The 14,994-nt window shown below is 36.4% G+C and overlaps 1 protein-coding gene across 5 annotated transcripts in view; it reads right to left on the bottom strand.

Annotated features, from left to right (window-relative positions):
* The window catches only part of CHRM3 (cholinergic receptor muscarinic 3), a 3,548,735-nt gene that overhangs the window by 2,721,628 nt on the left and 812,113 nt on the right, over positions 1-14,994 (bottom strand). For 4 of the 5 annotated variants that reach the window (XM_044059170.1, XM_044059177.1, XM_044059184.1 and 1 more), the window contains exon 3: positions 7,440-7,536. The exons of the other annotated variant lie outside the window; for it this stretch is intronic. The gene's annotated coding sequence lies outside the window, so the exon portion shown is untranslated. The remainder of the gene's footprint in view (positions 1-7,439; positions 7,537-14,994) is intronic. 5 annotated transcript variants of the gene reach the window in all.

The raw sequence follows: 14,994 nt of genomic DNA, 5'->3' as shown, positions 1-14,994 counted from the left end.
CCTGGCACACCTTCTAGGATATTACTATGCTGTATAGATACTGAATGTTGTCTGTGTCATGCTGCTGCCATCCTGACACACCTTCTAGGATATTACTATGCTGTATAGATACTGAATGTTGTCTGTGTCATGCTGCTGCTATCCTGACACACCTTCTAGGATACTACTATGCTGTATAGATACTGAATGTTGTCTGTGTCATGCTGCTGCCATCCTGATACACCTTCTAGGATACTACTATGCTGTATAGATACTGAATGTTGTCTGTGTCATGCTGCTGCCATCCTGATACACCTTCTAGGATACTACTATGCTGTATAGATACTGAATGTTGTCTGTGTCATGCTGCTGCCATCCTGATACACCTTCTAGGATACTACTATGCTCTATAGATACTGAATGTTGTCTGTGCCATGCTGCTGCCATCCTGATACACCTTCTAGGATACTACTATGCTGTATAGATACTGAATGTTGTCTGTGTCATGCTGCAGCCATCCTGACACACCTTCTAGGATACTATTATGCTGTATAGATACTGAATGTTGTCTGTGTCATGCTGCTGCCATCCTGATACACCTTCTAGGATACTACTATGCTGTATAGATACTGAATGTTGTCTGTGTCATGCTGCTGCCATCCTGATACACCTTCTAGGATACTACTATGCTGTATAGATACTGAATGTTGTCTGTGTCATGCTGCAGCCATCCTGACACACCTTCTAGGATACTATTATGCTGTATAGATACTGAATGTTGTCTGTGTCATGCTGCTGCCATCCTGACACACCTTCTAGGACACTACTATGCTGTACAGATACTGAATGTTGTCTGTAATGCTGCACAACATAGTCCTGCAGTAATAGGCTAGTCAGGCCAATGATATGACTGTTTTAGGTCCTGCCCCACATATTAGAAAAGCAGCAGAAGACAGCAATGAGACAAAAGAGAAAGTCAGAGTTGCCTGCCTTTCTATGAAACAGTGAGCATAGTACACAGTGATTTTGGCAGGGATTTGATGTTTGGTTGGCAACTATGGGCAATAACAATTGTAAAGTAAGAATGATATCAAGACTGAATAACACATGCAGTTTTTGTTTTTCTTTTGTGTGAAATATCAATTTTGTGAATCCATCACATGGATTTTAACATTTGTGTCTTCTGTATGTTCAGGAATACCAGAATTGATAATATTGCCACTGAACTTACTGACTGCACCTTATCAAACCTGTATCACATGCATGGTACTGATTATGCTTCACATATGGGAAAACAACAAGATTGCTGTGCCTGTCTCTAATAACAAAGAGGTTAGTAATAAGCCTGTAACTGCTTTGTGCTCCAGTGGCATACCACAGCCTACACAGCAACTACCTTGGAACAGCACTGGTAAATGGAAACAGCTTTTAAAGCTGTAAAACACTTCTTGCTGATGCAAAGAAAGGCAGGCAGAGGTATTTAATAAATTTTACAGTTGTTAGCCTAATATGAGAGTTGGGTGGCACAGTGCTGCAGCGATAGCATTGTCACCTCACAGCAAGAGGTCCTCTGGTTTGATTCTCAGCTGGGTTGCCTTCTGTATGGAGTCTGCATGTCCTCCCTGTTTTTGGATGGGTATCCTCAATGTGCACTGGTTTCCTCCTGCATTCCCAAGACATGCTGCAGGTGCACTGGACATTTTAAATTGGCCCTAGGTGTGAGTGTGCGTGTGTGTGTGTCTGTGCCTTCTGAGGAAGGTGGGTGCCAGACTGGCAACTTGATACTATAAAACTCTACTGCCACTTGTTCTGAGGACTGATGATCCACTGTGCAACCCCTAATGGGAGCAGCTGAAAGGAGGAGGAGAAGTTGTCTATCGTGAGAGTTATGCCAAACTCTACTACATAATGATCACTGTGTCCTGAGAGTTATACTGAACCCCACTACATAATGATCACTGTGTTCTGAGAGTTATACTTTACCGCACTACATAATGATCACTGTGCCTTTAGAATTATACTGAACCCCACTACATAATGATCACTGTGTCCTGAGAGTTATAATTGACTCCACTACATAATGATCACTGTATCCTGAGAGTTATACTGAACCCCACTACATAATGATCACTATGTCCTGAGAGGTATACTGAACCCCACTACATAATGATCACTGTGTCCTGAGAGTTATACTGAACCCCACTACATAATGATTACTGCAGCCTGAGAGTTATCCTGAACCTCACTACATAATGATCACTGTCTGGTGAGAGTTATATTGAACTCCACTACATCAGGATCACTGGATCCTGAGAGTTATGCTGAAACCCACTACATAATGGTCACTTTATTCTGAGACTTACACTGAACCCACTATATAATGGTCACTGTATCCTGAGAGTTATGCTGAAACCCACTACAAAATGATCAGTGCATCTTAAGAGTTATTTATTTATTTATTTATTTTACATTTGTTAAGTGGGCAAGTTTGCCTGTTTTCAGCGGAGGCCCGGGGAGACAAACTCCATACTAATTAGACAATCAAGAAATGTTTAAACATACAAAATGTTAGTTGAAAGAGAGCATGCAACTGTTTAGAAAAACAGTCTAACAATTTGACAAAGTGTAGAGATAAGAAAAATACACAACTTTGTTAAACATACTAGTTTCAAAGTATTTAAACATAATTCCACCACACTGGAAAACATAACAGCAAGCTAAGCTGAGTTTAATTATACATAAAGTGACTTGGTGGATTAAAAAAGAGTTAACCTGGGTTGGAACATGCACATAACCAGGACTTGGGGAAGTAGGATTTTAGATGATTTTTGAAACTATGTTTTTTCTGTCTGTGTCCTAACATCAACTGGCATTGAGTTCCATATTTTAGCAATGGTACAGGATTATAGGGAGTCTCCTGAATTATATTTGCTTTTGGATATCTCTACCAGACCCTTATTGGTGGATCTTAGCTGATGACTGTTAGTGTAGTGATTGATTAGGCTGTAAAGGGCTGGGATTTTGTCAGGGTAGTAGAGAAGTTGATGAGCTAGGGTGAGTTGGTTAAGGGCAAGTAGGTTAGGTAATTTGATCCAGAAAACTTTGTGAAGGGCTAGCTAATGGTGGGATCTATAGGAAGAGTCAGTAGCAAATTTAGCTATCTTGTTGTAAAATGTAGATAACTTATTTAGGTCAGATTTATTTAGGTTAACTAAAATGAGAGAGCCATATAATAATGTGGACAGTAAGTGGGTTCATGCTATGGTAGTTTTACTATTGGAGGTCAGGTCGGTCTTACATCTGTAGAGTGTGCCTAGTTTTTTTGTGTACCTTAGATATGGTTTGAGCAACATGTTTATCAAATTTCATATTTTACTCTCTCTTTCTATACATATATATATATATATATATATATATATATATATATATATATATATACATACACACATACACACACACACACACACACACACACACACAATATATATATATATATATATATATATATATATATATAGTTCCCCTTCACAAAGTCGGACATTCCGAAACTCAAAATGCATATGGCCGACACCATATGCCCAAATTTCAGAAACTCAACTTCATGAAAGGGAATGAAAAAAAAAAAAGTAACACAAAAAAATTGTTTCTGCAGGGGGCAAGCCCCCCTGCACCCCCCACACTCCCACTACTTATTTATTCCAACTCTGAGATCGTACTGCAGTGAAGAAAGGGAAATCTCCTATTCTGCGCTGCATGCCATTCCCTATTCACAAAGTCGAGCTTCTACAATTTCGAGCATATGGTCTCAACCATATGCATTTTGAGATTGTGGCCGTTCAAATTTATGAGGGGGAACAATATATATATATATATATATATATATATATATATATGTATATATATATATATACACACACACACACACACACACACACAAACACACATAACCCCACTACATAATGATCACTGGATCCAAAGAGTTATACTGATCCATTATGTCTAATTATCACTGCATCTCAAAGTTGCACTGAACCATGGTAAGTTATAATCCCAGTATGCAAAGAGTTACACAAAACTATTATAAGTAACAATGAATGCAGGTACAGATCTCTATACTGTGACATCCTTAGCTTGTTTCTCGTTTGTAAGTAACAAATCCCATACTGCTTTCTCTTGGTTGATTCCATTTTCATCTATTGTAGGTCTGCTCCTAGTAAACAATACAGGACAACCTCATTTATGGACAAGACATGGTGGAAATGTTAAGGATGTATAGTATTAATGTTTGCTAACCAGCTGAGTCTACTAAACTTGCATGAACCCTTTTCATGTATGACCAGGACAGATGATAAATGTACCAATGTAAACATGAGCAGCATGCAGCTACGATGTTAAGGTGTCAGAAATGCAATATGCAAAGTTATCTGGAAAACAGCAGTGAACATGCTAATGGACAAGCAGTTTTATATGTTTATAAGGAAGTACGCAAGACTGCTACAAGAACAGTTTACTTTCCTTACTATTTCAGTAACTACTTTGCATTATAATCACACCAAGAAACATAACTTCATCTACAGATAAAACCACATCTTCATTAGGCTGGAAAATTTTTACTTGGAAATTCTTACGCAGAGCTTTTGTCACTCCTAACAAAACTACAATTATGGATAAATCATATAGAATTAAATGCCAGCGATGTGATTCTGAACTAATAGCTGATTGGACTCATATGATATATGAATGTGAAGTCATCTCCCCTTTCTGGAAAGAAATTAATAACTTCATTTAAGCTTTGTGGTCAATGATAAATGCAATATTTCTAAATCTTTGGTTTTGTTTAATGCTCCGATTCCTGAGATAATTCCAAAAACCCAAACGCCTCTTCTTTGGTCTATTCTTGTTATAGCCAGAAAAGTAATTACTAAAAATTGCAAAAGTAAAGTTACTCCTCTAAGGTTGAATTTATCAGTATGGCAAAAACCTGTTTGTAGTAGTGACTTGAATACTAGAAAGATGAGAACTTCTAATATTACACATTCATATTAGTTTTTGGCTTAAAAAATATTAATTGTTGTTGATATGTATAACTTTAATGGATCGGTGTATTGATCAGCTGTGGACCTATGTAAATAGTTGTTTGTTTTATAACTGATTTATCTATTGTTTTAAAGCCAAAAAAAAAAGAAACAACTTCAGGGAAGGTATACAGTATTCTTAAACCACTAATGCATCTCATTATAGCATTTCTCTTCTTGTCTTATAAATTTTACCATACATCTATCAATTAGTGCTTTGCCATAACAGCACTATACCACTCTTACTTCCTTTATTTTTTTTTCTGTTTTCAGCTCCCATACCATTATATTTGTTCATATATTCCAGTCCATCATTTTCTTATACCATCTTCTTTCATTTATTCAGTTCATGCTGTCCTTAACTGTTCACATTTGCTCTGGATTATCTTACTATTTTTTTTTTTTTTGCATCAAATATTATTTTCTTCAGAGCCTACAGCACTTGAAAGAATGCTAAATGCATTACTGTTTTTTGAGACCATCAATTTCCCTTTTATTTTTTATTTATAAAACTAATCATTTTTAAATTAGATTCAGAACTGAACATTAGACTACCTTAATACACTGTCCAAAAATGTGTATTCCTTTTCAAATAGGGACATATATGTCCTTCTAATTTATGCAATGTCCATATTATAAATGAATGTATTAAGTATGCTTTCTTCTTAAATGTTAACTTAAAAGTCAGCCATAAAAACTTTATTTTTTTAATTCTGCCAAAATGCCTCCCATTGTCTCTTTACCAACGTTTTTTATCAAAATTAACTCCTAAAACTGACATTTCCATTTATTAAATGGCACCCTACTATCTTTACTTTTCACCTAATCCTTTGTACATCTTTTATTTTTACATAGCCCCATTTGCTTAGCTGATCCTCTGATTCCATTATTATTTCATTGATCCAAAGTTTTTACTTAGCAACACCACACCATTGGCTTTTAAAATTACTAATGGTATACTATCTTTCCATCATTTTCCTATCTTGTAACTTTTAGTACAGTCTGGAATTGTGGTAATCAGTATAGTAAGTATTACCCCATTCACTGGGCTACCATTATATACCCCTTCTTATTGATATTCTCATCTGTTAATCATTACTTTTACCAAAGGCCTACCATAAATGAATTTCAGCATATTTATCTTTTTTGCTTTCCCACAACTTTTCTTTATAATTTATCTTCATTCTTTCAAACTGAAGAGAACTTAATATCAGTTCCTTTAAAACACTGCCTTTTTTTGTTCCATTGAGTGTATTTATTCATAATAAAAGTTTTGCACTGTACCATAGTTTACAAACTGATTTTTCTTGAACACTTTGAATTTTGTATTGGAACAGACTTTCCCTGGCACTCTGTCACAATGAATGTGTTTTGTAATTTCCTTTTGTTTTGGTTTATTGAAACTACACTCACTTGTGTTACACTGCAGATATATATATATATATATATATATATACACACACATATATATATATATATATATATACATATATATATATATATATTTTTTTTTTACTGTTATATGATTGTTGAGTTGGCATACATAAGTTAAGAGGTTGGTGGGGAAGAACTACCAAAAGCAATTATAACTTTTCCCCTTTCTAGTTAATTTTTCACTTTTGCCATTTTTCATACTCCTGTCTGCGATTACAGCTCATACATAAAACAGAAGTAGAAAAACAATACCTACATTTCCTGTGATGGAGGATCTCAACATCCAACAGCAAATAAATATATTCATTTTGTCATTTTCATAAACGTAAAATACAATATTGCAGTTTATAATTACACTAAATGCCTTATATAGGGGTTTCATGCCTAGTTTCTCCAATGAGAAAATGTGTACAATTAGAGTGAAACTGAAAGGTAAATTCATGTCCCAAAAATGACACCAGAATAGTAGTTTACTTCCTCCAACTGTTCAGAACAGTTCCTCTACAAACAAATATGTTTTGATAAACAGTGATGCTATGTCCCACAATGCCAAAAGCATAACATGATTCTAAAGGTAAACCATTCATATTCACTCATTTCAAGGGAAAAGGGGAATTTCTTTAAAGTACCAACAAAAGTGACAAAGATGCATATAAAGACAAAACGTTTTAAATATTCATTGCTAAATCACTTGTAAAATGTAAATCATATTTTCAGCTAAGCAAATGCATCATGTCCTGTCATCATGTTTTGTCTAATATGAAAAACGAAGTCTATTAATAAAAAGTAATTTCTATATAGAAATATAAAATTATGTAGTACAAACTTTGAAAAAAATGTGCAGGAGTACAAGAAAAAATCAAAATGACAAAACTGTTACTATCTCAGACTGAAGTTATTATATTATACAAAGTATATCAAAATATATTAACCATGGATATATCTACTGACCACCATTTTTTGATTGTAGTGTAGACTTCCTTCTTAACTATACTCCTGACAGGATGTTTATGGGAAAAAGCAGAGAGATTTGATGAAAGTCAATTATCTGCAATCAAAAGAAAACAAAGCATGTAAACTTAAGTATGGGACTGATCCCCAAGTCATACATAAATATATTTATAAATTGTTGTAAGTTTTTGCACCAGTGGCTATAGTAATCAGTCTTTGCAAGTAAATTTTATAAATATATCTGTAAGAAATTATGGCAACATCTACAACATGTCACTGATAAAGAAAACTATCCCCTTTTGACACATTTAGGCATAAATAAAATACTTGTTTGTTAAGCCATGTTTGTGTACATGTGGGCATGTATATGTTTGTGCATATATGTGTGTGTGTGTGTGTGTGTTTGTCTGTGTAACCAGATACAATCAACTATACTTTCTGATTTTCACTTTTAACTCAATACTAGATAGAGATATCCATGGAAATTATATAAAACTAGGAATGCTTCTCGTGGTCACCTCTACTTTATGTTAATGGTGGATGAATGGATGAGTATCATCTTGTTGATTTCTATTTGAAACTCCTCAGTATCTTTTCCCTAGGAAATCAGTGCATTTGTTGTCTTGACACGTTCCCTGGCAACTATTCAAAGTGTGTGGGCTTTTCTTTTCTACTCTGAGTTAAAGCAGTTCTGGAGTTTCACACACACAACAAACAACACACAACACACACAAAACTGCAAATAAACTCGGGTGCATATCTTTAACCTATAAGGTCTCCAACAAAAAAAAAAAACACTGCACCAATGCCACTGTGATAATTCACAGGGAATTTATTTGAAAAGCCTCAACAAGTCAACAGCAGACCAGGTTTTGTATGAAAAACTCAGCTCTGATTAATTCTATTGTGATTAATAAACAAGGACAAACATGCTCAACTTTAAAACAAATTCTTGTGGTTTATTATCCCTTTGCGGTGTGGTGTGGTCCATTCAATACTGGAGTCAGTGATAAAATGAATGTTAGATAAACTAAATAGCATACATCTCTCTCTCTCTATATATATATATATATATATATATATATATATATATACTTTTTTTATTGTTGCTCTAGACAAGTTGAAGCTTTGACCAGTTTTGTTTCAGCCAATTGGAGCCTTAGCTCTTTAATTATTTATTTATTTCCAGTTTGATTACCGGGGAAGTCCACTGGGCCCAGAGTGCCCAGTTTCAGTGGAGGCCCAGCGAGAAAAGCTCCATGAAACAGATTACAGTAAAGATAGCAGTCCGATAAAAATAAAAGTACAAGTACAAATACATATCAAATATTAAAACGTGTGAGCAATATTGCCCATAGTGGAAAAATATCATGCAGATGCATTTTAACAAATTCACATAGTTAAATTCAAAAGTCAAAAGCTATTTACAATATTTACAGAGTGTGAGAGATCTTATGGGAATTAGCTATAGAAGGTTACAGCCAGCTATAAGGTGCTTAGGAACTCAGAAGGATACCCTTCCAGGGGATTTTGTTAAAGAGTTCTAGGTAGGGAGAATGCAGTTACATTTCCATTTGGAGGAGAGGTAGGTGTAAATTTGAGTTTAGTTGTTTGCATTTAACTTGTCCTTAGTGTGGAAGAGACAGAGTTCCATTTCTTACCGAAGGAGAGGAGAAGTTGTCCAGCAGGACATTTAGGTTTGTGGACAGTAATTAAGTTTTGGTGTTCAGATCTGAGAGTTCTGTTTGGAGTGTACAGGGGAAGGATGTTAGAGTGGAGCATTTGGTTGGATTAAATATTAGTCTATGTGCTGTAGTGAGCCGGAGGAAGTCCAGGTAATTTGTGAATTCTAACCAGTTGAGGGATTAGAGGGTAATGCAGCGATGAGTGGAATGTTTGGCTTTGGTGGCAATTTAGAAATTTTGTTATAACAACTTTCAAGTTTGGAAGTGATGGAAGAGAATAAGTTATTTAGTAGCGGGGAGCCCTACACAAGGGAGGTAAGGAGGTAAGAGGAGGCCAGAGTATGTCTGGTAGAAGTAGAGAGGAAGTGGTTGTTCCTGTATAGCATACCTAGTTTTTGGTGGGTTTTCTTTATATTTTGCTGAATATGGATGTCAAACTTGAGGTGTTCATCTATAGTTACACCGAGTAGTTTGGCAAAGGGAACAACTTTGATTGGAAAGTTGCTTTGGCTAAGGACTTGGAAGGAATTTTTATCAACAGAGAAAGATTTTTAGGGTGTGACTAGAATTTATATTTGTTAGCATTGAGATAAAGGTGATTTTGGTGCATTCAGATCACAGTAGTTGAGAAGGCAGTCTGAGTTTTAGATAGAAGTTCAGGGAGGTTAGAGACAGAGCAGAGAAGTGCAGAGTCATCTGCATATTGGATGACTTTGGCATTAGGAGTAGCAGAGTGAAAGTTATTGATAAAGATCTCTCCAAAAATGACAGGCACCACCAGGCAATGAAGTAGAGTAGATTTAATAATCCAAAATAGCTGAACACAATAAACAGGAAGTGCTTTCATCCAAATCGGACTTCCTCAGACTGAATAATGTGTATTAAAACATTGCACCTTAAATACTTATCTAAAAAACACGACATACTAGTAATGATGTCACTTCCTTCTCTTAAGATAGGCTATAAAATCTGATCTATCATTTAACACAGGTGGATAGCAAACATTCAATTTTACTTGCCATACATATTCTTTCCACCCCAACTCATCTTCTGCATCATATCTATTACTAACATTAGTTACTTCATCGAAAACAAATTTAAAATCTACATGACATCTTGTGTTATTTTTGTCATCTTTTATAAGGACAGCATACCTACGTTCATATATTCATCTATTTAATTCTCTTGTAGTCTGTCCTACATAAAATGAATCACAGCAAATACATAGTACTAAATACATTATAAACTTTGATTTACAACTATATCTTCCTTATATTTTGATGGTATATCCACAAATTGTTAACTCAGTGCTGTTTGTCATTAAAAAATTGCACATATTACAATTAAAACACTTATACATTCCTGGATTAGTAACACTATTTTTTAAAATGAGTGAAGGGTTTAATTTAGCTTCAAACATATTTTTGAAGCTTTTTCCTTTCTTCTGCACAAATACTGGCTTTTCTCCCATAAGCTTAGCTATCTCTGCATCAGATTTCAACAACTTCCAGTTATTTATAATAATATTTTTGATGGATGTTGCATCTATACTATTTTCTATCTGCATAGATGAAACATAATCACTTGAGTTTGCTTTAACATTTTCATCAACTTTCTGTTTGTTTCTATGTGATCTACTCTGTTCTAAGGCTTCTACCACTACTTTTCTGGATATCGTCTATTAACAAATTTTTCACAAAGAGACTCACTTTCTTTTATGAAATCACTTTCTTTGTCAGTTAACATATCTATTATTTTAACTGATGTTTGATGATGTTGTTCTTAGTCTTTTTGGGGTGCAAACTATCACAATCCATTTTATAAATCGACGTACAGAGACATTCTCCTTCCTTATAAATGAAGTCCAAAAAATTAATACTCTGTTTGCCAAAAGTAGATGTAAACTTTAAATAGGAACATACTTCATTTAAATAAGATAGAAACAAATGAATTCCTTCCCTTCTCCAAATAAAAAACATATCATCAATAAAATGTTTATACAACACAATATTTTTCATAAACGTAGTTTCATAACTGTGACATCTTTCCCATCCTTGCATGAAAATATTTTATTGATAAAAATATTAAACAGCATTGGTCCAAGGACAGACCTCTGTAGTACTCCGGTAGGGTAAGAAAGGTGAGGTGCCTTTTTTCCATTTCACAGCCTGAGATCTATCTGACAGATAACTTGAGAACCAGGAACAAGTGTTTTGGGAGAGATTTAGGTTTGAGAGGTGACTTAGAAGGTGCTTATGGGAAACAGTATTGAATGCTTTAGAGAGATCTAGGAGTACTGTGGATACTAAGTTCCCAGAATCTTAGGCTTGACTGATAGTTTTTAAGAATGAGAGTAGAGCTGTTATGGTGCTATGTCCTGGTTGGAAGCCATGTTGGGTAGGGAAGTTGTTTTTTAGTCAGAAAAGGCTTAAGTTAGAGATGGATACATTTTTCTAGGATTATGGAGATTGGAGAGAGAAGAGCTATAGAGCGGAAGTTTGAAATGTTAGTGTTTTTGCCTCCCTTGTGGAGAAGAAGAATAAAGGTGGAATGCCAGAGTTTAGAGACACAGGATTCCTTTATGGATATATTAATTAGGATACTAATTTGGAGAGCTATATCATCGGCAGCAGACTTGAGAAAGGAAGAGGGGATGTTGTCAGGTGTATTAGAGCAGGGTTTAAGTTTGTATAGATGTCTTTTTATGTAGTTAGTGGAGACAGGCTTAAGCTCAAACACAGGGAGGGAAATTATTTGGGGAATTAGATGAGGTGGAGTGTAGGAGATATGGGTCTTTGTTGGGAACATTTTTTGTTACGTTGGATATTGACTCTATAAAGAAAGAGTTGAATAGTGAGGCTAATTCGAGGTCAGATTTACATGGGTCCGGACAGGGGTTATTTTTGGAGCCTGGATTGAGGAGAGAGTTTATGGAGTTCCAAAAAAGCCTAGGGTTTTGGGAATGGTTGGACTGGAGCTTAGTGTAATAGGATTTTTTGTCTTTGAAGATGTATTTTTTTGCAAAGTTACAGAGCTGAATATATTGGAGAAGGGTTTCGGAAAGTTTATTCTTTTAGTAAAGCTTCCAGGATTTGTCTCTTTGATGCATAATTTGCTTTGTTTCTTTGTTTGGCCAAGGGACAGTTATAGTTTTTATTCCTTTTTTCCTTGGTGGAGCTAGGGAATTTAGAATGTCTAGGAAGGTAGAATTAAAGTGGTCTATGGCTTTATCGAGTGGGAGGGTTTTTAGAATGTTCCAATTCATTTCTTTGAGCTAGTTTTGGGATCAAATTTACTAAGGTTGTGGGTCTGAATATATTGATGTTGGTGTGGATGGGAGGTGGTTGCCCGGTAAATAAACGCTGGGAGGTGGTAACTAATAGAGTCACGGATGGTACCAGAGTTGGTAATTTTATTTGGATAGGTTACTAAGATCCAGTCAAGAGTGGATCCTGGGGGATTTATTAGGTCTGGTGATGGAGTGGGTTACTTGAGTAAAGTTAAAGAGGTTAATGGTCAGGGAGGGTATGGGACTGTTGATTTTATTCCAGTCGATGTTTGCATCCCTTAGTACGTAAGTTTCAAGGTTAATTTCAGCGGAGGCCCATTGGAGTATGTTTTCAAGGGTTGAGGCATTATTTCCGGGTGGGATATAAAGGGCGATGATACAGAGGCTTTTGTGATTACTCATTATTAATAGACAGACTGTTAGTTCTGCATTTGTGAATTTAGGAATGGGGTTTGGTAGGGGAATTAAGCTAAGGAGATTGGAATAGATTAATGCAACGCCTCCACCTTTTTTCTTTGGGGGTCACATCTAAGAGTGTGAAATCCAGAGGGTTGGATTTCAGAGTCAGAGATGTGGGTTTTGATCAAAGTTTCAGAGGTGACTACAATGTCAGGTTGCTTATGACTTAGCCATGCTTGAAACTGATGTGCTTTCTTGTTGAGACTCTGCACATCAAGTGCGTAAACTTTAAGAGTATTGTAGGGGGATGAAAGGTTAGAGGAAGGGGGAGGGTGATTGTTATTTGTGGGTGGGTTAGGTCCAGGGTTGGGGTGAATGTCTCCAGCTAAGACAAGGTTATTGAAGGAAGTTATCTTAGTGTGTTTTGGTTTGGATTTAGGGTATTCCGGATTGTCTAGTACTTGTTTAAGAGTAAGTGCCTTAGCAGAAGTGGAAATAATTTTAGGATTAAAAAGGTGCAGAGGGTTGAGCTGAAACAGAGAGGAGGAGATGGAAAAGAATTATTTGTGTGAGAGAGGAGATGGTTTTGTCTGAGAGTATGGTAAGGAGTAGAGAGTGGAAGCCAATTGGAGGTATAGGAGCTGTAATGGTATAAACTTGTTAGGAGTAGTAGGAAGGAGATGGGGGTTTGGAGTGTTAGGAACAGTATGGAAAGCATGGTTAGAAAAGGTAGTTTAATATGGGAGGATTTGTAGTTCAAGAAAAGAGCTGTGAGGTGAGAGGGGGTAGTGAAAGAGTGATGTATTTAATTAGTGATGTATTTAATTACTGTGGGTGAAAGGAGGAGGGGTAAAGAGGGGAAGGCTTTGATTGAATGGTTGACTGTGGAGAAAGGAGGAGGGGTAAAGATGGCATGGCTTTCACTGGATGGTTGACTGTGGGTGAAAGGAGGAGTGGTAAAGAGGGCAAGGCTTTGGATGGTTGTCTTGAGTGAGGGGAGTGGTTGAAATAAAAGTAGGAGTAGTGGGGGTGGGTGGGAATTGAGGGCAGGGTAGGGGAGCGGAGTGAGCCTACAGGGTGAACAGAGTGGGTAGAGCCAAGGAGAAGGAAGAAAGCCAGCCAATAGTTATCAGTGAAGCTGAGAACTAGCTCAGAGGTAAGGAGGCACTGGCATAAGGCACTGTTTGTGTGAAATTAGAAGGATGCAGAGGATTGACAGGGGATAGGAGCTGAAAATAGGGCAGTAGCAGTTTAGAAGAATATAGTAAAAATTAATAGGGCTAAAACAGGGCAGTGGTAAATTAATAGAACTGTTATAGTACTTTTGGCTTATATTAAATATAGGTAGTGGTTGAACAATGCCACCTGGTGGCCTGAGTAAGTACAATGGTAAGCTACAAGCACTCAGAGGAGTAGGAAAGAGCCTAGGAAAGTAAAGGGAGATAAAATCCATGGTAAACTTCTAGTGAATGCACACTGGGTTAATATACAGCAGTGGTAGGTATAGGATATAGTTTTAGTGTACAATAGGGTACATACACATTTCAAGTTAGTTTTTAGGGAGGCAGAGTGGTTACAGAAGCACTGCAAGATCCCCTTAGGATGAACTTTAAAAAATTATCAATAAGAATCACAAACAAAAACAATACTAGGTAGTACTTACATGTGAGCACACTACTGGGGATTCCTATGTAGTACTTACATGTGAGCACACTACTGGGGATTCCTATGTAGCAAGGCAGAAAAGCTAAGTCAAAAGATGGTGCCTTTCTACATCAGTTTTTTTGATACCTCTGTAATTAAGCAGGAGGGGGAGGGAGGTGTGCAGGTTCTAGGTGGGGAGGGGGTAGACACAAAGTAATACATTGTTGTGAGTCAGAAAAACTCAACTAGGCCAGCTGCTAAAAAGAAAACAGGAAAACCAAGCTAAGTCAATTCCAGGTCAGTGTAGTGCAGTATCTTCATAATAACTACACATGCTACTAATCTAGTACAGTGTGGTGAATAGGACCACCACTTCTACAGGGAAAAACAATTGAGTAATGAGCTGCAGGTACATAGGTAAACTTTTTCCAAGAGAAAGTAGCTTTAAGTAATTGACCTAGGAGAACAATAGGAAGAGAAAAATGGTGGGGGGACCAGTAGTGTGCACACATACAGTGAACAGGGAAAGAGTCTTCAG

The sequence above is a fragment of the Protopterus annectens genome, chromosome 1.part2 (assembly GCF_019279795.1).
Source record: "Protopterus annectens isolate FY-2018-M chromosome 1.part2, PAN1.0, whole genome shotgun sequence".
In the NCBI taxonomy this organism is placed as follows: domain Eukaryota; kingdom Metazoa; phylum Chordata; order Ceratodontiformes; family Protopteridae; genus Protopterus; species Protopterus annectens.
This window is presented reverse-complemented; position numbering and strand designations above follow the sequence as displayed.